This window comes from Bombus vancouverensis, unplaced genomic scaffold (assembly GCF_051014615.1).
Source record: "Bombus vancouverensis nearcticus unplaced genomic scaffold, iyBomVanc1_principal scaffold0078, whole genome shotgun sequence".
NCBI classification, from domain to species: domain Eukaryota; kingdom Metazoa; phylum Arthropoda; class Insecta; order Hymenoptera; family Apidae; genus Bombus; species Bombus vancouverensis.
In genome coordinates, this window is record NW_027468969.1 from 165001 (window position 1) to 171505 (window position 6505).

At 47.1% G+C, this 6505-nt stretch overlaps 2 non-coding genes across 2 annotated transcripts; both read right to left on the bottom strand.

The window, feature by feature from the left end:
- Positions 1-269: 269 nt before the first annotated feature.
- LOC143305053 (5.8S ribosomal RNA) lies at positions 270-424 on the bottom strand. The gene has a single exon (XR_013061732.1). It is a non-coding gene; the product is annotated as a 5.8S ribosomal RNA (ribosomal RNA).
- A 2775-nt stretch (positions 425-3199) lies between these two features.
- On the bottom strand, positions 3200-5122 carry LOC143305063 (small subunit ribosomal RNA). Its single transcript, XR_013061742.1, has one exon. It is a non-coding gene; the product is annotated as a small subunit ribosomal RNA (ribosomal RNA).
- Between the last annotated feature and the right edge of the window lie 1383 nt (positions 5123-6505).

Consider the following 6505-nt stretch of genomic DNA (forward strand, 5'->3'; position numbering starts at 1 on the left):
ACGATAGATTATATATCGAGCATGCGTACGACTTGCACGGTCTCTGCACGACCGCGACGAACGCCGACGAGCGTCCAACAATCGCTCGTACGTCGCGTATGTTCTCTCCGTCCGCTCTTATTCGTATCCTCGTTCTTGTACCTTCGTCCGACTCTGAAACGTTCTCTTATATAAAGAACGACGGCGGGTTGTTAAGGCAAGAAGGGACAGAGAGAGACAGATACGGAGAGTAACGATACGCAACGCAAGCAGTCTTAGGTTTACGTGAGCAACCCTCAGCCAGGCGTGGTCCAGGAATTGTATCCGTGGACCGCAATGTGCGTTCGAAATGTCGATGTTCATGTGTCCTGCAGTTCACACGTTGACGCGCAATTAGCTGCGTTCTTCATCGACCCACGAGCCAAGTGATCCACCGTTCAGGGTAATCTTTTATAAATTTTGCAACAGTTCAATACTCAAATGTACTCTTCTCGGTTCTAGCGAAGCCGAGTTCCGTCACGTTCGACCAACGGGAATCGAACGCGCAGAAGTCGCCATAGGATTGACGACACAAAAACGTTCGAAAAAAAAGAAACCGACGAACGCGCGAAGATACGCGCGTTCGCCGGCCGGGCGTAAAGTACATTATGATATATAACAACCATCGAGATCGAAGCTCCGTTCGTCAGGAAACGACGGGGATATATACACCCGATTCTGAATCCTCTGTACAGCACACGATCTCGCGAACGAGTAAGGACGGTGGCTAGCCCATGTTTTATATGTGTTTGATTCTACTCTCTCGTCCAATTATTCAAGAAACAGCGCGCGTGCATCTCTCCATCGTTCGGGTGATAGTAAAGATTCGATGGGATTTGCGCGGCCGTCCGCCTCGAGCGGTCTTTCGTCCCAATATCCAGAAGCAGAGTTTGAAAAACTCTAGCGACGGCACGGGTGTCCGACTCACGACATCGAGGTTTCGAAGCCGGCGATCCCCTCCGAACGGATGGCGACCACGCGACGACTGAAAGCATGAAAAATCGACGAAAGATAGAACACATCTCCGTTCGGGTGATGTTTTTTTTAAAAAAAAAAAACAAAAATTCGATGGTACTCGCAGCCATCGTCCTCGCGCGGTCTTTCGTCCCAACATCCAGAAGCAGAGTTTGAAAAGCTCTAGCGACGGCACGGGTGTCCGACTCACGACAACGAGGATAGACAGCCGGTTCCCTCCGAACGGGTTATGCGACGACGATAAACTCGATGAAACTTTAGTCTCGTTCAGGTAGTGTGTGTGTCTTGTAAATCAAAAATTCGATGGGACTCTCATCCATCGTCCTCGCGCGGTCTTTCGTCCCAACATCCAGAAGCAGAGTTTGAAAAACTCTAGCGACGGCACGGGTGTCCGACTCACGACAACGAGGATAGACAGCCGGTCCCCTCTGAACGGTATATTATATATATGCGATGATAGACGACAAACTGGATGAAACTAAGTCTCGTTCAGGTAGTGTGTACATCAAAAATTCGATGGAACTCGCATCCGTCGTCCTCGCGCGGTCTTTCGTCCCAATATCCAGAAGCAGAGTTTGAAAAACTCTAGCGACGGCACGGGTGTCCGACTCACGACAACGAGGAAAGACAGCCGGTCCCCTCTGAACGGTATATTATATGAAACTTTAAGTCTCGTTCAGGTAGTGTGTACATCAAAAATTCGATGGAACTCGAATCCGTCGTCCTCGCGCGGTCTTTCGTCCCAATATCCAGAAGCAGAGTTTGAAAAACTCTAGCGACGGCACGGGTGTCCGACTCACGACAACGAGGATAGACAGCCGGTCCCCTCTGAACGGTATATAATATACATTATGCGACGGTAGACGATCAACTAGACGAAACTTTAGTCTCGTTCAGGTGGTGTAAAAAAATTCGATGGGATACGCACGCACGGCTGTCGTCGTCCTCGAGCGGTCTTTCGTCCCAATATCCAGAAGCAGAGTTTGAAAAACTCTAGCGACGGCACGGGTGTCCGACTCACGACATCGAGGCTTCGAAGCCGGCGGCATTCCCCTCTGAACGAACTTCGGCTACACTAGTTACGAATCGTTGCTACACATCGTCTTCATCGTCGTCGTCGTCGTCGACATCGACATCGACATCGACATCGACATCGTATCATCATCATCATCGGTCATCGTCGCATAGCGGGCCAACATCCACGCGATGCGTCTTCGTTCTAGGTTACCCGATCCACGAGTATGTTACACGTGGTTTCGTTATTTCGAACGAAACGACACACGAAGAGCACACGCCCTGTGGGTAGGAAGCACGTTTCGAGAACGACGAGAGTTTCGATGAAAGAGACGAGAGAAGTCGACGCAGAAGGTATCCATGGATCTTCGAAGAGAACCTTCGAAGATGTATATCGGTATCCTTTCGCTCTGCGCGACTCGCTACAAGTTCTTTCGCTCTCGTCGACTCGTTCTAGACGCTTCGTTCGATCCCAAAGAGGAGTCTTCGATATGTCCCGTTGCTAGGAGGAGAACAAACGCAACACAGACCACGAAACATAGAAGAGAATAGGCGAGCATGATCTCTCCGACACGAGGCACTTTAGAGATTTTCTTATTAGTTTGCATGGACTTTTATATTCGTTCGTACGGTTTCCACGATGCAAATACGAAATACGAGATCGTGACGGCGGGTCTTTCTGTGTACGGCCTCTCGCAGGCGCCACGACTGCATTTCTCTTTACACGTGGTTTCCATCGTAATTTTTTTCGTTTGATATCGAGCCTTAACTTTTGTTGGCTCTTTCGAAGCTAGAGTTCCCTTTTATTAGAATTTCATATATATATATGTTTTATTCGGAGACGGCGGGTCTTTCTGTTTACGACCTCACGCAGGCGCCTCGAATAAGTTTCATTCGCATTTCGTTTTTATACTTATACATATCTCTTCATCCCGATGATCGAGAGAGAGTGCCACCTTCTCTTCGTATAATTCCGTAGCTGGAGGGTCGTCTCCTCCTTAAGAATATTACTATTCGTGCCAACGGAGGTTGCCAAGCTCCCTGGCGTTTTCGTTTGTTAAAGTATATAGCTTGTTAATACGTCGTATATACTTTCGTCGATACAGGAGGAGTACAGCTCCTTACCGACCATTGATATATATTTCATAGTTTTTATATGTGTTCAAGTCAAATTCTTTTGGTATCGTATCGTTAATGATCCTTCCGCAGGTTCACCTACGGAAACCTTGTTACGACTTTTACTTCCTCTAAATGATCAAGTTTGGTCATCTTCCCGGTAACATCGGCAATGCTTATCACATTGGCCGCGCACCAGTCCGAAGACCTCACTAAATCATTCAATCGGTAGTAGCGACGGGCGGTGTGTACAAAGGGCAGGGACGTAATCAACGCGAGCTTATGACTCGCGCTTACTGGGAATTCCTCGTTCATGGGGAATAATTGCAAGCCCCAATCCCTAGCACGAAGGAGGTTCAGCGGGTTACCCGGGCCTTTCGGCCAGGGAAAACACGCTGATTCCTTCAGTGTAGCGCGCGTGCGGCCCAGAACATCTAAGGGCATCACAGACCTGTTATTGCTCAATCTCGTGCGGCTAGAAGCCGCCTGTTCCTCTAAGAAGATTTGTTTGTACGTTGGTAGTAAAAACCCACCGACCGAAGCCGGGGGCCTTCGAGATACCATAAGTTACGTCTATTTAGCAGGCTAGAGTCTCGTTCGTTATCGGAATTAACCAGACAAATCGCTCCACCAACTAAGAACGGCCATGCACCACCACCCACCGAATCAAGAAAGAGCTATCAATCTGTCAATCCTTCCGGTGTCCGGGCCTGGTGAGGTTTCCCGTGTTGAGTCAAATTAAGCCGCAGGCTCCACTCCTGGTGGTGCCCTTCCGTCAATTCCTTTAAGTTTCAGCTTTGCAACCATACTTCCCCCGGAACCCAAAAGCTTTGGTTTCCCGGAAGCTGCCCGCCGAGTCATCGGAGGAACTTCGGCGGATCGCTGGCTGGCATCGTTTATGGTTAGAACTAGGGCGGTATCTGATCGCCTTCGAACCTCTAACTTTCGTTCTTGATTAATGAAAACATTTTTGGCAAATGCTTTCGCTTCTGTCCGTCTTGCGACGATCCAAGAATTTCACCTCTAACGTCGCAATACGAATGCCCCCATCTGTCCCTATTAATCATTACCTCGGGGCTCCGAAAACCAACAAAATAGAACCGAGGTCCTATTCCATTATTCCATGCACACAGTATTCAGGCGAAGGTAGCCTGCTTTAAGCACTCTAATTTGTTCAAAGTAAACGTATCGGCCCACCTCGACACTCAGTGAAGAGCACCGCGATGGGATATTAGTTGGACCGCCCGCGAGGAGCTAAGCCCACCGATAGGACGTACCACATAATGCCAGTTAAACACCGCGAGCGGTGAACCGACACTGTGACACACAGATTCAACTACGAGCTTTTTAACCGCAACAACTTTAATATACGCTATTGGAGCTGGAATTACCGCGGCTGCTGGCACCAGACTTGCCCTCCAATTGGTCCTCGTTAAAGGATTTAAAGTGTACTCATTCCGATTACGGGGCCTCGGATGAGTCCCGTATCGTTATTTTTCGTCACTACCTCCCCGTGCCGGGAGTGGGTAATTTGCGCGCCTGCTGCCTTCCTTGGATGTGGTAGCTGTTTCTCAGGCTCCCTCTCCGGAATCGAACCCTGATTCCCCGTTACCCGTTACAACCATGGTAGGCGCAGAACCTACCATCGACAGTTGATAAGGCAGACATTTGAAAGATGCGTCGCCGGTGCTAGACGACCATGCGATCAGCACAAAGTTATTCAGAGTCACCAAAACAAACGATGGACGGACAGACGAGCCATCCGCCACCGATTGGTTTTGATCTAATAAAAGCATTCCTACCATCTCTGGTCGGAATCTGTTTGCATGTATTAGCTCTAGAATTACCACAGTTATCCAAGTAAATGTAGGTATGATCTAAGAAACCATAACTGATTTAATGAGCCATTCGCGGTTTCACCTTAATGCGGCATGTACTGAGACATGCATGGCTTAATCTTTGAGACAAGCATATGACTACTGGCAGGATCAACCAGGGATCTTATTCGTATAACAATTCTTATAAATTTCGTTTAAGTTCTCTTCGTGTCGTAGGTGGGACGTAAGCACCGTACGACGAGACTTTTCGTTCTTAAGATAGATATATTATAAAATATATCTCTTAGCGACGTTCGAGATACACCCATAGTTCAGTAATAATCTTCGAACGCCGCTCGCAGCCACTTTGTAATTCTCAACTTCTCCTCTCTCTCTCTCATAGTATTATATAAAATGTTTAAGAATCATACTTCTAAAGGAACATTCTATAATGCTGTCTTCGTGTAAAAAGACTTATATCTCTCCTCCTCTCTCAACTCTTAGAATATCTTAGCGGTAAAGCACGTATACACACCTCACGCTGAACGAACAAGCGCGTATCCCAGTGCGTCGCGCTGGACATACCGTAAGAATATTCTTCCTTTTCGGTAGAACATTCTCGGTAGAAGACATACTACGCAAAGATAGTACGCTCTACCGGCCCGTCGAATACTTCTGCGAAAGCAGAAGTTGTTATAGAAAGCAGACGGTTATAATCCCTTGAGTGAATCGATACTCAGTTAGTACAAGCACACACGCATCTAACAACTTTTGTTAGAATACGTACACACAGGTCACCAGCTTCCCGACTCAGGGGAACCTTGCCACGATATTTGGTCATTACGTCCAGGACAGCGACCCGCGGCGCAGCAGTGTAGAGAAAAAACCAGTACGAGAACGGAGGAACAGTCGAGAAATAGCGTAAAATACACTAAGACTCGAGGAGCGGTGACTGAATTCTCAACCGAGGCCGTAGAATAGCCACGCGCTCAACGCTGCTCCGACCGAACCGTCCGGCTCGACGTCTCTCTTATAGATACGAAAGCGCCAGCCGGAAGGCCGGCGCCGGCCGGGCTAGCGGCCGCGCGCTTACGGTGCAAAACCTCCGTAGCAACGTACCGTTCGGAAGGGACGCTGGAACTTAGTCTCGCGAACGCTCGATCACTACTACACAAAGCCAATATCCAACCATCGAAATACATTACCAGACGTTTTATTAACATAATAAAAATGCATTTTTACCAAAAAATTAATTTTTTTTTTCACCGAAAAATTGCATCAGTAAACATACTCTTTTATCGAATACGGAAAACAAACAAGTTTATAATCAATTACAATACGTTAAAATAAGTAGAAATATGCAAAAAAATATATACCTTGTAACGTTAATTAACGAAAAAATTAGAAAAATATCCCAGTCGTGTCAGTTCGGCGAACGCTAATTTTTTGAAAAAATCGATCAAAATGTTTAATCCCGACGTATTTAATAGAGATATAACGATTCCCGTAAAAAAATTTATACCTTATAACGCTTTTTAACGAATAAACTCGAAAAAACTTTTTCG